At 35.6% G+C, this 18,561-nt stretch overlaps 1 pseudogene; it reads right to left on the bottom strand.

Annotated features, from left to right (window-relative positions):
• Positions 1-7,133: 7,133 nt before the first annotated feature.
• Positions 7,134-7,249, bottom strand: LOC112471987 (annotated as a pseudogene).
• Positions 7,250-18,561: the final 11,312 nt, after the last annotated feature.

Raw genomic sequence — 18,561 nt, forward strand, 5'->3', positions numbered from 1 at the left:
GAAGGGATAAATAAAGGGAGAGTTCTCCAACTTTCATCCATAAGTTGGAGTCAAAACATATCTGAAATGGGGAGAAATCTTAATTTCTTTAAAGTTATGTTTCATTTATTTTCATGTGGACATGTAATTCCTGGATTATTAAGGTCTTGGAGCAGGATGGCTGGAAAACTATCTTCTGCAGACATATGTGGATTCATTCAAAGTACGTGGGACTAGAAACCTCGAGAGAGATTTTAAGGTGGTATGGAGGGAAATGTGAAAGTTGGTGTTTCTTTGAATATAAAAGGTCAATAAAAGGGAGATGTCCTTTAATATTCTCAAAGTTGCTTATTTTGTGGGTGATTCTGGCTTCCCTTTCCACAGACTTGATCTCTCTAACAATTCTTCTCTCTTCTTTCCTGCAATCAATGTTGGCAGGTTCTTTTGTATATGTGAAAGATTGACAGATGAGCTCAATTCTTTACCCCTTCCTGGACCTACGCCCTTTACTATGTAACTTGTGTGCATGCGTGTGTGTGTGCGTGTGCATGTGCATGTGTATCTTTGAGACAACTATTGATCTAGGTCCTGAAGAAAGGAGGAATTTGGCGAAGAGAGATGAGGATAAGTCCAGGCAAGGAGAATGTCCATCACACTGCTGCATGCAAGATCCTGCACTGGCTTTTGTGAGGGACATAGATACCAGTTTCCTACTTTCCAAAAGCTTAACTGAGTGTGAGAGTTGTGTCAACAAATAACGAATGAAGGGTGTGTTCATAGCACAGATATAAACAAACCTCCCTGGAAGTGTAGAAGAAGGAGAGCTTATTTCCAACTTTAGGAGAAGGAGGGGAGAGCTGGGGTCTTCCCTGTGGAGGACCGATTTGAATCAGGCTCAGAAAGATGAGAAGAGTTTTTCAAAATAGAGAGGTAGAGGACTGAAGGAGTGTGGACCATTTAGGGAACAGACGATGTGTTATAAATGGAATGGAGGCACGTGGAGGTTGGGAATGGGAATGGAGGAGCTCGGTGTCAGGGCTTAGATGGCCTAGAGTGACATGTGAAGTGTTTTGAAAAGCACTGATGAAATGTGGACAGTCTTTTCAAGCAGAAGTATTGCTAAGGAAATTAGAGTTCATCCTTGATCAATCATTTTCATACTTTTAGCTACAAAACCTTCCTTTCAAACACAGTCTTAAATAAAACCCTAAGTATAAAACAAGGATGGAGCCACTCTGGTTAGCAAGGGGCTGAAAGAGCCCAGGATCCAGACTGCTCAGCCTCCACCCAGTGTTCTGTGCAACCGAACTTTAAATCCTCCTATGGATGAGAGGTCCAAAACTAGAGAACAGGGTGTTTTCAACCCCGTTCCCGGATACCTGTTAGATTACCAGCAGGTATACTATGGTATCGTTGCTGGCAATAGGGTAACATGAATGGTGGCTTTGGCCATCGCTCTTGATTTGATTTGTGTATAAAACAAAACAGCCATTCACAGCTGCTCAGTGATTAGCTAAATGCTAATCTGTCTCCATAGATATCCATAGATCTATATCTATAGGTTGTCAAAATGAGGCCCTTGGACAATGCTATTTGCTGCTTAAAGCATTCCTGTCCTGAAGATATCTCTTACTAAATGGAATCTTGGGGGCTTGAAGGAGTTAATACAACTTCAGAACTGCCTCTCCCTTTCCCATAGCAGAACTTGCCCACTGGGAGAATCTGGCTCCATGCTAAGAATTCACTGCCAGAAAATGAAAGGAAAGACTTCACTACATCTGTGCACCTGGATACCCTCAGGAGAAAGGAGTGAAGGAAGGAATATTTCATTTTCAGAGTTTCCAAATGCATATCCCAACAGGTCAGGCTGCAAGGAGAAACAGTGATCCCTTGAAAGAAATGAGCCAGCAGAGGCCCAAGACTTGTCAAAGAGAAAACTTCCAAGAGAGTGGGTCAGAAAAAATACAGGACACCTGGTTAAACTTGAATTTATGACAAACGATGAATAACTTTTTAGTATAAGTATCTCTCAAATGTTGCATGGGATATACTTACACTAAAAAAAAGTAATGTATTTAAAATTCAAACTTAACTGGGTGCTCTCTTTTTATTTGCTAAATCTGGCAACCCTACCCTCAAGCTGTCTCCCTCTCTCAACCTGCCCTTGAGGAGAACTTCGGCCCAGTTTTTGGCCTGGGGCTCACTCCAAACCCCCATAAGCATGAACTTGAACTTCCCCACACCAAGTGGCAGAGGGCTTCTCCTGCCAAGGAGAAGGAACTGTTACCAGAGCCCCCAAGCTTCCCTCAGCAAGCTCCTTCTGAAGTCTTGGCAGGTTAGTCAGAGGCCAGCATGGGGGTTCGGCAGGGTGGGGGATTAAAGAAACCTATTGCCTGATGAATGAATGTTTACAATAACCACATTCCCGCCTTGACTAGCTGGGGAGTTTCCATCAGAGCTGCATTGCCATTAGGCAAGCCATTCGCTTTTTTGTTAGAAGTAACTTATTGGTGCATTGCTGCCGCAAACAAAAAACATCTGTGGACAGCCCACAAACAGGAAACTTTGGAGGGGAGAGGGGAAAAAACTCACATTGCCTGTTGACCCTGCTTTATGCATGTTTGAAAAGGAAGAATGTAAGTTAAATCAACAACCCTCAAGTACAAGTATAAGCCAGGACCAGAGCATGACCAAGACAAAGTGGCACTGAGCAGGCTTTTGTCCCATGTTTCCTTTTTTACCTAAGCTGAGTTCCTTGAGAGAGGGCTCATTTCTCTTGCTAGCCCGAATTTTCCAGGGAACATGGTAGCAGCCAAAATAACCTGTCTTTGTACCTAATATGCAAGTGAAACAACAGGAGAGGGATGCTCTTGTAAATTATAGATGGTCTGTTTCCGTGGAGTTTCCAAACTCACATGTAATCCAGAATTGCTACAACTGGAGTAAAGCGAGCAAAAGAATATATATGACAAGTTTCCCAAAGAGAAAGCATTTCACCTTCATGTGTCTAGGCTGTGAGGATGACTTCCAGTGTTTCGCTTTCCTCTGTGCTGAGGTTGAGAAAATTTTAAGAAATGTATGGTGTCCTAGAAACAATGAGGTGCCAGGAACACAAAAGCTATGGCTAGAGAAGGGGAAGAGGATAAGAAATTTCCTCTCCCTCTTTTCCCTGAGAGAAGAAGAAAAAGGAAGAGGAGAAGAAAGAGGAGAAGGAAGAGGGAGGAGAGATGGAGAGAGGGAGCCTGAGAGTCAGAGATAAAGACACACAGCCCTATTCCTTGGTCTGAAGCCAGCTTGCATATCTCAGAATTTATGTGCGTATGGTGCTGTGTATAACTCATCCAGAGGGCCTGGCCCTCTGTGATTTTTTTAATTACCTAGACTAAAGAAAAACTAAATCCAACCTTGACGGAATTTCCAGTGTACTATAAAGATCAGGGACAAGAGTAACCCCAAGTCACCATAAGAGTGTGCCTTGGATAGGTGGTAAGGATGGTGTGAAGTTATGGCTTATGCTTGGCAGTGGAAGAAAAAGGAAAAAAACCCTGCAAATAGACAGTTAGCAATTCTGATGGCAGAAAATCATGTGAGAGTAGATTTGGCCATATTCCTGCCATATAATTTAATTGATTAACCTGTGGTGCTCAAAAGTCTTAGTTCATTAAAGTTACCTGGGGAATATGTTAAAAAGAAAAAGAAAAAGAAAAACAATTCAGGGCTTCACTCTCAGGTTCTAGTTCTGAAAGTAAATCTGGTAAAAACTTTCCACGAAATGTGTACTTCAAGAAACAATGTTTAGAACATGTCTGAGTAATTTGCCTCTCTGGGGAACCAGGTGAGGCACTCTTCCTGGTTCCTGGATCAGAGAGGAGGAACCAATCCAGTGTTTAAGAGTGAGGGCTTGGGAGTCAGTCAAATTTCAGCTCCACTCCCAGAGTCTAGTACTTGCTAAATGATGATCTCCAGTAGTTACTTAATCACATTAGAATTTAGTCTCCTTATCTGTAAATTCAGGATGTTATAAAATATACTACAGTATCTGCCTCCTTAGGTTATTACAAGGATAAAATGAAATGATGCATGGAAAGGACCTAGCAGAGTCCTCGGCCAAACAAACATGAACTGCTGCTGTGTCACTGTTACCACCACCGTTATCCTCACCATGACTGTCACCATCAGTAATAACTTGTCCTCTTATTGAGGACATGCTATGTGCCAGGCAGTGAGCTCACAATTCTTCTTATTTTATTCAATTTAATTATCACAATGAATGTAAGAGACAGATTATTCTTCTCATTCTACATATGAATAAGCAGAGATTACATAGCTTGGTCCTCATTTTCCAGATGGAACTGAGAACTGAGAAGAGCTGTAGCTCCTCTGTTGTGGGAATGTAAAAATGCCGCAGCCACTATGGAAAATAGTATGGAAGATTCTCAAAAAATTAAAAATAGAATGGCCAACATTAGGTAGTTTTACTTTTAATTTTTTGAGGAATCTTCATACTGTTTTCCATAGTGGCTTCACCGATTTACATTCTCACCAGCCGTGCACAAGGATCCCCTTTTTTCCACATCCGCACCAGCTCTTATTTCTTGTCTTTTTGATGATAACCATTTGAACAGGTGTGAGGCAATATCTCATTGTGGTTTTGGTTTGCATTTCCCTGATGATTAGTGATGCAGTGTTTCTTTTCGATTTCTTTGGGAAAATGTCTATTCAGTTCCTCTGGCCATTTTTAAATCAGATTATTTGTTTATTTGCTATTGAGTTGTAGAAGCCCATTTTTTTCCCCCCAGTCTCTTTGCCAGAATGATGATGGGTAAAACAATATCAATGTTTATAATTTGCATTTCCATAATTTCTTTCGAGATTCAGCTTCTGTTTGTTTTTATTGGCCAGTTGTATTTCTTCTACAACTTGTCTGTTCATAATCTCTATCCATTTTTCTGTTATGATTTATAGGTACTCTTTATATAGTCTGGACATTAATACTTCATGTATGTGTTGCAAATAATTTCTTCAAGTCTTTCACTTTTTAATCTTTGTGGTTTATTTTTTCATTAAAAAAATTTAAATTATCAGCCTTTTTAATAGTTTCTGGGGTTTTACATCTTTCCAATTACTACATTTTAAGAATATTTCATAATTTTTTCAAATATTTTTCCAGTTTATATTTTATGCTTAGCTCTTGAATCCGTAAAGAATTTGTATTTGTGTATAATGCCTGGTAGATATTTAATTTTATTTTAAAAATTGATAGCTAATTTTTTAGCTATCTATTAATAGAAAATCCTTACCTTTGATTTGAAATACCACATCTATTTTAATCTACATTCTCTTATGTACATGGATTTCTGTTCTTAACATCGATTTTGTCTAATCTCATGCCATTTCTACACAATTTAAAATTTTTTAATTTTTAAATTAATTCTAATTTTTTAAACATCAGAAAAAATAAATCTTCCCCCAACATTCTTTCCTTTAAAAAAGTTTTATTATGTATTGCCATTTATTTTCTTCTCTAGATAAATTTTAGAATCGACTCATCTTTTTACCTTTTTGGGATTATTGAGACTGAGTTAAATTTGTACATTTATTTTGAGAAAGTTGGTTTCTTTAATATCATACAGGAATATAATATGTTAGTGTACTTATTCAAATTTTCTTTTATGTATTTCAGTTAGGTTTCATGGTTTTATTTAAATATATTCTTGTGCATTTTTTGTTAGGTTTACTGATGGGAGTTTAATAAAGTTTTACTGCCTTTATGAATGAGATTTTTAGAATCTATATATTGTCTAATTGCTATTACTTGTGAAAAGGAACACTATTAAGTTTAAACTTTATTGACATTTAAACACTGCTATTGCAATTGTATCTGTTCACCTTTTAAAACTCATTTATTACTTCTAGCAATTGGCCAGTTAACATCTTAAGTTTTAGTAAACAAATAATTATTGAGCAGCTATTATGTGTTAAATATTGAAGCTATGGCCAGACCTTTGTCTGCAGAAACTTTGCATTCTACTGGAAGAAGATGAGTCAAAAACAAGGAAACAAATATAAAAATGCAATAATTTTAGTGCAACAAAGGAGAATAATGAGAGGGGAAAGAGGGAGAGAAAGAGAAGGAAAGAGAGAAAGAGAAAGAAGGACACTTTAAGAAGGATTCCCTGAGATGGTGCCTGAAACCAGAGACTCAGCCATGTGAAGAACTTGCCAGGCAGAGTAAACAGCAAGTGCAAAGGTCCTGAAGCTGGAAAGAGTTTGGCAGTTCAAGGACCAGAAAGTGAATATCCAAGTAGGTAGAGTACAGTGGACGAGGTGGGAGTTTAGAGAGGTAGATACAACAAAGGTACTATGAGGAGTTTTAGGCAAGAGCAAGGAATACAAATGTCATTCTAAGTACAGTTGGAAGCTATTGAAAAGTCAGGATAGTGAAACAATCTGATTTATGTTTTAAAGCAATTGCTCGGACTCGGTAAAAGGAAAAGCTTCCAGTGAATAAAAGTAGAGGTAGGAGGAGGTTATAATGGAGGAGTTGAGAGGTGATGGTTGCCTGACATGTTTGGCAGCAGTAGATATAGAGAAGTGGATGCATTCAAGATAAAGCATGAAGTAGAATGAATCAGACTAACTGATGGATTTAATGGAGAAGATTATTAGGCTTTTGGCTTGGGTAACTGCATGGATTGTGGTACTGTTTACTGAGATAACAGACTCTGCGGAATAGTGGTTTGTCAAGGGAGAGGGAGGATCAAGGATTTTGTCTGGGAAATGTTTATTTTGAAATATGTAGTTGACATCGAAATGATATGTCAGATAGTTGCATAGATGAGTTTAGAGCTCAGGGAATGATCAGTTCTAGATATATAAACTCAGACTTCAGAAGCATATAGAATTTAAAGCCATAGGACCAGATGTGATAATGGAAGGAGAGAATGTAATTACAAAAGAAAATAACTATTTCTAAACTGAGTCAATGTGACATTTAGATGCCAGTTATTGGAGGAAGAGATAGCAAACTACAGAAAACTATAGGAGGAGAAAATAGTAAGGAGCCTGAGAAGATGAGGGAGGAGAAATATCAGGATAGAATGATGTTACAGAGGCCAAGAGAGAATGGATTTTTTATTATTTATTATTATTTATGTTTACAGCACCTAGTCTTCCTAAGTGGTCTCCCATCCAAGTACTAACCAGGCCCAACCCTGCTTAGCTTCTGAGATCAGACATCAGGCTTGTTCAGGGTGGCATGGCCATAGACCATGGATTGTGGCTCCACTGGGGCATGAACCCAGAACATTCTGCGTGTAAAGCAGGTGTGCTAACCGCTACACTGTGGAGCCACATCCAAGAATGGATTTTTAAGGAGAAAGCCATCAAGAATTTCGTCGAGAGCTGCTAAGAGATTGGGAAAGAGGAGGTGTAGTTTGCAACCTTAACAAAAACGGTTACAGTAAATGCTAAGGTGTGAAAGCCATGCTGGGGTGAAATACAGGTTGTAATGGGTTGAATAATAGTGGAAGATGAGGAGCTAGAGTAGAGAGTTAATCCCTTAAAGAAGTTTTGCTGCAAAAGGAGTGAAAAATTGAAGTGGTAGGAGAAAGGGCAGAGGGTCAAGAAAAATTTGCTGTTGTTCAAAAGGTATTAGATGGCAGAGTTTCTTTGTCTGCTGAGATGAGTAAATAATCCATAAGAAAGAAATCAAAGGTGAAGGAGAGAGAGAAGGAAAAAATGCATGAGCAAAGTTCTTGAGAGGAGAGAAGGCGTGAGACCCAAAGCCTGAGTGGGGAGAGTGATCTTTGAAAGGGGCAGGGAAGTATTTTCTATTCGAACAAGAGAGAAAATAGAAATATGGGTACCTTTACAAATAACTTTACAGATTTTGCTGCAATGAAATGGAGAAGTTTCAGTCTGAATCTATAGAAAGGATTCATAAATTTTTCATTTCTCGGTAATTGATTAAAATACGTGAAACTAATTATAGGATTGTGTCTTCTTTTACAAATAAATGTCTTATTATACTCTACTACCTCTAGTCCAATATTGAATGGCAGTGACAGAAATATGCATCCTTATATTCTGTTTGCTTTAAAGGAAATAATTCTACCACCTGATGACTAAAGACATTTATGTTTATAGGTTTCTGGTAGATACAGTATAGCAAGTAAAGGATACTTATATTTCCTAAGACTGAATCATGCTTAAGATGGTTCATCTTGGCATAAACTCGTCATGATGATGTTATATCTTTTTCTTTAAATTTCTTGATTTGTGTTGCTAATATCTTAGCTTTTTAAAAAATCTATATTCATAAATGAAATTGGCACAAAGTATTTTTGCAAATGTGCTATCAGATAGATTTTTGGTTTCATGGCTGTTCTAGTTCCATAAAAGAACCTAGAAACTTTTTCATGTTTTTCTAAGCTCCACTTTATTTTAAAGAAGGGAAATTATCTTTTATGAAAGAAATCTCGTAAAACCATTTGGGTCTGATGATTTTTTTTTAAAAAGGAAGTTATGTCTTTATTTTTTTCTATAGTTAATAGTCTATTCAGGGTTTTTACTTCTTTCGTGGATAGTTTAGGTCTTTTATTTCCTAGAAAATATTTATTTTATCCCAGTTTTTAAATGTGTTTTAAAAGTTAAACATACTGTGGTACTATAACTTAAAAATTTCTGTACCTGAAGTTATGTCCTCTATCTCATTTCCAATGTGGTATTTCTTCTTTCATTTTTCCTTGATCAGATTTGACAAACTTTGGGTGTCAAATAAGCTTTAATTTTGTTAAAATTTTAAAAATTATTTATATTTCATTGAACAATTTCTAGTTTTTATAAATTTGAGATTTTAAATAGTTTATCTCTGCCTCTAAGTAGTCTTTCTTTCAGTTTGTTATGTTATTTTAGCACTTCCCTCCACTAAATTCAAGCTGATTTATTTTCATTCTTCCTCATTTTTTTAGTAAATGCATAAAAAGCTGTAAATTTTTCACTGAATACCATTTAGACCATAGCCCACAAGTTTTAACATGTCGTGTTCCTATTTTAAATTTTCAGAGAGCTTGTAATTTGAATTTGGATTACCTCTTTAAGACTTACTTTGAAGGTTGGTCATAATTTTCAAGTGGGTATTATTTTTGTCATCCTTTTGTTATTAATTTCTAATTTTATTGTGTTCTATCCAGGAAAATATATTTCCATACTTTAAAATTTTTGAGATTATCATTGTGGTTTAATATAAAATCAAGTTTTGAAATGTGTTTCATCTGTATTTTAAAGTGTTATGTATTCATTTTGAATATACAAACTTTTAATATATGTTTTTTCGATTAATTTAAGCTTAGTAGTGTTTAAGTCAAATATATTCTTATATTGCTAAGGATTTTATAATACCTTTTTAAATTTTAAAATTAGACTATAGAAAATGCAGAAAATTATAAATAAGGAGGAATAAAAACATCAACATTCTATGAATCTAGACATAAATACTAATATTGTTTTGGCATATATTTTTATAACTTTTAGCCTTCTTACATGGTAAAGATAATGCTATACATATGTAATTGTATCCTGAGTTTTTTCTTTGTTGACTTAGCATTTCTGCATGTCAAATAATTCTTCATAACCATCATTTTATTAGCTAAATACTGCATAAGAATCTACTATGATTATAAAGATGTTTACACATTTTTCTATTATAATTTTGTAGAAAATATCTTTGAATATAAGTCTTTTCCACATTTAAAATTAATTTTATAGGATGAGTGTGTAAGGAGAAATTAAGTCAAAAAGTATGATCATTGGTTAGGCTCCTGTACTTACAAGCCTTTTTTATAACTGTAAAACAAAACAAATTTATACTTTTTATATAAAGTTAAAGTACCAGTGGACATCATCTTCTCTAGCTCCCTCTGATCTCTGTCTTATTCAACCTACCTCCACAGCTTTAACATCCAGAGAATTCGGTTTGTGTATCCTTCCAGACCTTTCTACATATGTTTACATATGTATGTCTGCACGTGCCTGTTTAATGTTTACGTGTACATGTGTGAGAGGGAGAATACATGCATACATAAGTGCATAATATACACTAAGAATATGTATGTAAATATATATATACACATATACTTCTTTTTAAAGTTTGAAAAAATTATGTGCTAGCTCAGTAATAAACTTTCACATTTTCAGATGCTTAATGATTAAAAGTATATGTTCACAATAGGGACTTTCTCATTTCATTGCTAACATTTAAAGAGATTTAACAAAATAGTGAATCTCTCTGACCTCTCCTTCATTATCTGGTAAATAATTATCTAGTTTCTTTCTTTATCAAATTTGTGAAAAGGCTTGCTACTCTTGCTTAAATTGTCCTTTAATTAAGAGACAGGAGAACTTGTCACAGAAGAATATCTTCTCCTTGGACAATTGGATTAATTAAGAGCAGGGTGACTTTAAGAGCATGGCATCCAGAAGACTGTTAAGTGTTCCTTAGATGTAAAGAAATGGAAATTAATTGATACCCACTAGATGGTTGATGACAACATACTAAAAGGCATGTTTACTTTCTCTCTTTGGATTGATGTTATTTTTTTCATTTGGGGGTAAACTCCCAAATAGCTAAATAGTAGTTTGACTATTAGGTGCATATCAGTCAGGCTGCAAGTTATAGAAAACCCCAATTTCAATTGGCCTGAATACTCAAGATATATCATTTTCTCTAACAAGAATTCTTCAGGTAGCTTTATTCCAGAGTTGATTAGTCCTATGGCTCACGATGTCATTAGAGCCTTTTTTTCCTCCTGTACCATCCTGAGCCTGTCCCCTGTGTCCTTAGGTAGTTCTTTGCCTGTGGTCCCAATGAGACACAATATGATTTGTCAGTTTCAGCTGTTCCTTGTAGACATCTTGATGTCAAGCAATGAACTCGTCCTTATAAAGCTTTTGAGAAATGAAGACCATTTCCCAAAAATCACTTGCTGACTTTTGTTCTTGGCTCATTGACCTACCTCACATGCTGATCTAAATCAATCATGTGATTAACTTAGATCAATCAGCATGTATTCTCTCTTGAAGCAAGTGACTTTATTAAAAAGGTGAATATCCAAACAAAATCATTGTTCTAGTTGGAAGAAAGAAGTTGAGGAAATGAACATCATGTAGACAATCAACTGTGCCTGGAAAAATGAATAAATATTGCTCTATTAATATTTAAACATTAATTAAACTATAGTGCTATCCTAGTAACTGAATAATTATTAAAATATATTAAATAAATATATTTTATATATTAACATTTACTTAGTTAATGTATAACTAAATAATTAACTAAATAAATTTTAATATGTAAAACATCAACATTAATTATATGAAAGTATAGTTTATACTAAAATCTAGTAAACCTTTTTTAATTTTAAGTATTGATTGTCAGCAAAACTAGATTATTTATAGGAAGGTTCATTCTTACCAAATGTTTTAATAACTACATTTAAGCAAGAAGGCATGCTCCTTTTGGGATTTTAAAAACAAGTCACACTTTTAGATGTCAGAATCATCCTCCCTTACATTAATCAGAGTAACATGAGAATGTGGCCAGACTGGGAAACAGTTACAATAAATCATATCCATTTATCTGTAACATGCTCTGCATCTTTAAAGATTGCAGTATGTTCACCTTAATAGTTAGAGGTGTATTTTTAAACCTCTTTTGATAGAAGTTTTCTTCCTCCGTTTTTATGTGATACCACCATAAATTTATGATGTTGATATTATTGTAAGCTACACCAAATATAAGGCCATTAAATAATCTAAAACGTTAATGAGTAGGACTTAAAGGCTTAAGTGTGGAGAGGGAACAAACTTTACTTCTAACACTAGGCAGTAGGATGCTACAGTGCTTATGAAAGATTGAAGTATACAATCCATCAAAATGTTACCTTCTTCCTGAAGTCTTTTTAAAGAGAGGAATGATAAATTAAGACCTGAAGAATCCCCAAAATGTAGGACCTGAATATTTGATTTAGTTCCAGATAATAGATAGGAATGATGAGTGAGTCATAAATTTGAGAAATTTGACTTCTGGGTAAAGGAATTTTTATAAGAATTTATCATATGGCCACCAGTTATAGTCACGATCTTTGGTTTTTAGGAAATCAGCATTGTTTATGCCATATCGTTATTCACTTGTTAGTTAACAGTAGGATAACTATTCTACAGTATTTCATACTTAGGGACACTTTTATTCATTTCCAGCTTTTGACTCACTATCCTCTGCCTCCTATTGCAAGTGTGGAAGGAAAACAAAGATCCTCATCTTTGGATTCAATAAAATTATATGCAGGCATTCTATGTATGCTGCATTGGGCTATATACATGTCATGAATTACAGTTACTAAGACTAGCTGGAGGCTTTTCTCAGAGAAAATAATATTGGAAGGGGAGGATATAAGAAGTCTCAGTCTCTTTAGAAAGAGACCCAGTATTGAATAGTAGTTTGAGGACAGGGAGCAGATCCTGTGCATCTTTATTTCCCTGCTATTACAGGCTTTACATAGACTAGCCATTCTAATATTGAGTGAGGATGTGTGAAGTGGCAAAGAGGGTATTCATTCTGTTCACACTGCAGTGTGAAATCCTAAAAGTGACAAAGGGTATATAAAGAGCCCGATAGCAAATATTTTCATTTTTGTGGGGCATACAGTCTCTGTCACAACCACTCAATTCAACCATAGATAATATGTAAACAAATGGGTGTATCTATATTCTGATTAAACTTTATTCACAACAACATTTTTTTCAGATGCTCCATTATGGCAAGGTGTTAGAGCATGGTGAAATTATGCAATTCTGAAATTACATAGAGAAATACTGGAGAGGACAGTATTGCCAATTAGAAAGGCAATTTAAGCTCTATTTCTAGATAGTAAAGGTTTCTAGGCCAGCAATAAAAATTACCAAATATTCCTATGGAAAAATTAATTGGCCTAAATCAATTGCTTAGACAAGGGTTTTCCTCAAACTAATGAAATCGACTGGCACAGAATTTGGCAGGGAAGGAGGAGGAGCAAATATCATGGCAATGTACTCATTGGCTAAGATGGGTTACTATTTGGCTATTAGTAAGAGGGAAATCTTTATCATCATTGAATAGATAGAGACAGGAAAGATGATTAGATAGATAGATAAAAAGATAGATAGCCAACATATTTTAAAGGACACATTAGCTAAGCAGTATTAATATCTTAATTTTTTTATTTGTTTATTTTCTGTAGGAAAATTTAGTTGAGTAATGAAATAAAAACACAATATAGAAGCTGTCTGTATTAGCATAGCTAATGGTGGGTATCTCCATCCCTGTGTGTAGTCACTCTACTTTGCTTTTTTGAGAAGACATGCCTTGCAGAGTTGATGCAATTAATTAGGTTGTTTATTGGGAGAGTAGAGGACTGTGGGCTCTGGAGTCAAACAAATCTAAATTTGAATCCTGCGAGAGCCACACTTACTAGGTGAGTGACCTCGGGTGAAGTAATTAACCTCTCACAGCCTCACATTCCTTCTCTGTTAAGTAGGAATAATAATAGGATCAATGTCACAGGGTTGTTGCTAAGATTAAATGAAATTTTGCATATGAAACTGTTAGCACAGTGTCTGGCACATATTAAACATTCAACAACTAATAGTAATAATGGTTACTGATTAGAAAATGTGAATACTACTCATAGATCTACCAGTGATTTACTATGGGAGAGTCATTTCTCTTACTGGGACTCTTCTCCTGTATAATGACGGGCTAGCTCCTCCCGAACATGCTTTTGAAAGTCTAAATCTTCTAAGATAACTTGAGCAAAATCCCCTGCTCCTCCTCAGATGAAGTGGAACTAGACTATGAGTAGGAGCTTTGCTACTCAGTGGTAGTTTTTGCGAAGCACAAAGATTCCTTAAACTGCTCAAGTTAGCCTATTAAGACTTAAAATATTCTGTAAGGATCTGCTGGCCTTTGCAATGTCTACTCTCTGCTGGTGTTTACACATGCATCTTTGTCTTCTTTCATTTTAATCTTGTTCCAAGTCAGACAGATTTGGAAAGATTGGAGCTAAGCCATGAGGGAGCCTCAGAAATAAATGAAGAGAGGACACCAAGCAAAATAAGACCTTTCCTTCTTATGGCCCAGAAACAAGAAATGGCATGACCAATAAATAACAAATGATCCTAGCTTCTGTAATGCAGGGACTTTGCACTTCAATCTAGGCCCTACACTTATAAACTATGTGATCTTGGGCAAGCCGATTGTCCTTATAAGATAATTTTAAAATAGGAACGATAATCTCTACTTCATAGGATTGTTGCAAAAATTTATTGTGATTACTTTTATGCAAATCATTTAGCACAGGATCAGACAATAGTTCCTGGATTCTAAGACACATTTGCACATTCCGAAACTAGAATGTGTCTTACAATTGATGTACCTAATAGTATTTCTTTTCTTTTTATTTTTTTTTCTGAAAGACGTTAATAAATTGATGGTGCCCTAGAATCAAGACAATTTTGCAATAAATAACCAATAAAATTAGCTTTTATCATTATAACCTCTAGGATGATATTTGTTGCAAATATTCTGTACATAAACAGTGTTCTACTTTTGATTTGGGGCACTGATATAAAGTCAAAATGATTGAAAAATTAACAATCACAAATACAGATTTAATAATGTTAGCTCATACAGATATAAATAATTTCCTCATGCTGATCATATGTTCCTAATTAAAGAATAAATCGGTTGTTCCACTAGCTGCCCCTGAACAATGACACATTTTCCATAAATACCATTCACCCTTCATCTTATCAGTACAATAACTTTTCATTTAAGGGAGTCAACTATATAGTGACAGAAGATTTGAGTTTGGGTGATGAACACACAATGCAAATATACAGATGATGGATTATTGAATTGTACACTTGAAACCCATATAATTTTATTAACCAATGTCACCTCAATATATTTAATAAAAAAGAAATTTTTATCACTCTTTTATGTGTATGTTCATAAATACAAAACTTTCATTTGCATTCAGTGTAATTGATTTTATTTTTCAATTGATGACATGACATGAAATAGACTTCATCTGTCTTTACAGGTCAAGTCTTGTATCTCAAAAATAAATTAGTGATACTGCTCTAGCTCGGTTATCTTCCTTGACCTGAGGTCACAGATACATCACTTCCTAAGTATTCTCATGATGTAACTATCTATATTCACTAATTCTTCAGAAACCTGGGACTTGTAAACTTCATTTAGGTGTTAAATTACTTTAAATTATTGTTATCACCATCTGGAGTCTTGTGCCTTGGTGGGAATGTCAGCCTATCATGCTGCTATTTGTTAAACTCTATGACATTACAATGTGCAGCACTGAATTAGGGCAGGATATGAAATTGAAAACCACATAAGTCAACTACTGATGTCTTGTTGGCACAGGCAAGGCTTCTTTACTCTTTCTGTTCCTGGTCTGTAATTTCCAGACCCCTGGAGGCAAATACTGCTCTCTCATTGAGAAATCAATGAAACAGGACACACCAAAGAGTGATAAACACATTCATATCTCCATTTGCAAGGCATCCCTCATGACAATAACACCATAGATATCCTCATGTATAATCTGGTCAGAGATTATTTTAAAGAATAAGATCTCCCAATTTTATTTATTGAAATACAATTTACACTCAGAAAAATGTTCAGATCTCAGTGGGCTACCCAATCAGTTTTGATAAATGCAAGCACAAGTCCAGAAAACAAAGGATAGGAACATTCTTTTATAGAGGACAGGAGGAGTTCAGAGGAGCTGTTTAAACAAAGAGTTCATTGGAGGAAACTGGAATTTTGAAGTGTAATAGCTTTTCATTGGCTGAGTTGTAACAGTCTTTCATTGTCTGAGTGGTTGCCAGGTGAAGAGATGATCCTACTTTCTGTTGGAGTATTAGAGAAGAAAAACGTCTTCCCACTGAAGATGAAATGTCCCTTTCTATTTAGGGTAGTTGATGATGAGTGGTAGGGTATGAGAGCTTCCTCTACAGGCTGTCCCAGCTCCAATTTCAATGAAGTTTCTCTTTATTAATTTTCAAAATATAAATGAATTTTTAATTTATTTTTAATTGTTCTTTTTTTATGGGAAGTTTGTTCTTAAGAACATGAGCATTATTTTTAGATTATTTTCTTTTTAATTGACACATTGAAAGTAGAAAGAGTCTGGGAGGAAGAAATGTAGCTGGCCTCAAATTGACACTCTTCATGCAAATGATCAGCCAAGCAGGAAAGCAAATCTTTGAAAAGACAGAAGAGTATTGTTACTGAGAATCTGGCTCTCAAGTCCAACCTGAATTTGAATCCTCGATCCTCCACTTACTAGATGTGTATCTTCAGCCAGCTTTTTAAAAAACTCTCTAACCCACAGTTTCCTCATTTTATCGTGAGGATAAAAATAGTATGGCATTAAAAATTTAAACTTATTTAAGAGAAAGTACAGTAGTCCCCCTTATTCACGGTTTTGCTTTCTATGGTTTCAGTTACCCATTGTTCAAAAATATTGAATGGAAAGTTTCAGAAATAAACTAAATTTTAAATTGTTGTAGCCTCTATGCAAAACAGTATGGAGCTTACTCAAAAAATTAATAGGGCTACCATATGACCCAGCAATCTCTCTTCTGAGTATATAACCCCAAAATTTGAAAACACTTATTTGTATGGATATATGCACCCCTATATTCATTTCAGTATTATTCACAATAACAAAGATGTGGGAACAACCTAAGTGTCTTTAAAATGATGATTCACTCTTTTTCTTAAATCTGGAGAAGCATGAAAACAAATCCCATATAACCAAAGAAAGTATCCTTTGCTATATAAAATGATGGTTAGAGTAACCATGTAGTTTTGTTTCAACTAGAGTTTGTTTTGTTTTGTTTTGGTCTTAGGAGATGAAGGGGTTCTATGCGAACTAGTCTGAGTTCTTAACAAAGAAAATCACTCCCCACAGAATCCATGCCAACAGTCCAAGAAAGAAGGTGGTGATGTAACTAAGACCATTCTTTGTCAGTATAAAAGTAGGTCACATATACATAGTTGAAAGGAACCCTGTCTTACAGATGAAGAAAATGATGTTCAGGGGGATTAGGTAATTTTCTCAGGGTCACAGTTTGCTAATGGCAGATCAGGCTGATTAAGAGCTTTTGACTCCAAGTCAGTGGGCTTTCTGCAAGGATATTCCACTAATGTTTATTTAGACAGGAAAGTACCGACATCAGCTACCTTTAGGGGTAACATGGAAGCATGAACAAGTATTTAATTAGAGTGAAATGAAGAGTAGTATCTGGCAAGGCTAAGCCCAGGTCAGCTGTCTACTACTATCAGTCATACTAGGAAGAATTTCCATAGCAGTGATAATGATCAGAGAGAAACTAGTTCATGTACATGGCACAAGATAACATCCTAGAAATATGGACAAGGAACTATAGTGTTTTGTTTCCCTGGAATTCCCAGGGTATGATCTGTTTTATATTAATAGCATTACTGGAGTTAACTCCAAAGGAACAAGGTGATAGAAAACAGATGGTCCTAGTCCTCACTATGTTCTAGACATATTCCCTTAAGGTTTCCTTCTAATATAAGGATTAAGAAGTAAGATATAGGAAACACACACACACACACACACACACACACACACACACACACACACACACACACATATATATGTGTGTATGTATGTGTATATATACATACATACACACATACTTGTAAATCAGTGCCTTTAGACTCTCTTACCTGTTGAAATATAAAATACTCAGGGGCTCTTAGAGATACCACATTACCAGCAATCCTCTTACAATCCCCCCTTACTCTGCCCACCCCATCAGTACCACCTAGTGAGCTGTGTGACAACACTAGCTGCTCATTTGCAGCTCAGCAGACCACAGCTCCACTGCATCCTACCCAGAGAGGATTATTTTTCAATTGTTATAGCAATAATAACTTTTTTAAATGGATGTCCAGTCAAAAGGCTTTTAAACAATAGTTCCATTGTTTGATTACTTTCTGTAGTATTTAGACTCTCAAGTAAACAGTCTTCCTCTGTGATTTCAGAGACATTCTGAATGCAGACCCTGGATGGCCAGTGAACTTTTTGGAGCTTATAGATAATGCTGAGTTTTGCAGAATGCCTTTTATTCAAGAAATAATTACTAAATGTGTCTAGGTAATTAATTTGAAGAAGGGAATATCAATTCAAATAAGGCATGGTTGGCTCCTGCTTTCTTAGAGCTTACAGTGGAGCAAACAGGCTATTCTGGGGGCAGTCTGTGCAGATTTTTCATAAGAGAACAGAGGATCCGTCATTGGGACCATCTGGAGAAGCCTTCCACCAGGTACTTAAGAAAGACTTTGTTAAGTCTGAAGATCATCTGTCTTTGGAAAACCCTTGTTGAGCAGCTGTGTGTATGGTACTCAAAATGAAGAGCACAGAACTGGGGGCAAAGACAGGACTATAGATGTGGGGACATTGCAAGTGATAGGATTAAGGAGTCAGG

Source organism: Pteropus alecto, unplaced genomic scaffold, assembly GCF_000325575.1.
Source record: "Pteropus alecto unplaced genomic scaffold, ASM32557v1 scaffold78, whole genome shotgun sequence".
Lineage (NCBI taxonomy): Eukaryota > Metazoa > Chordata > Mammalia > Chiroptera > Pteropodidae > Pteropus > Pteropus alecto.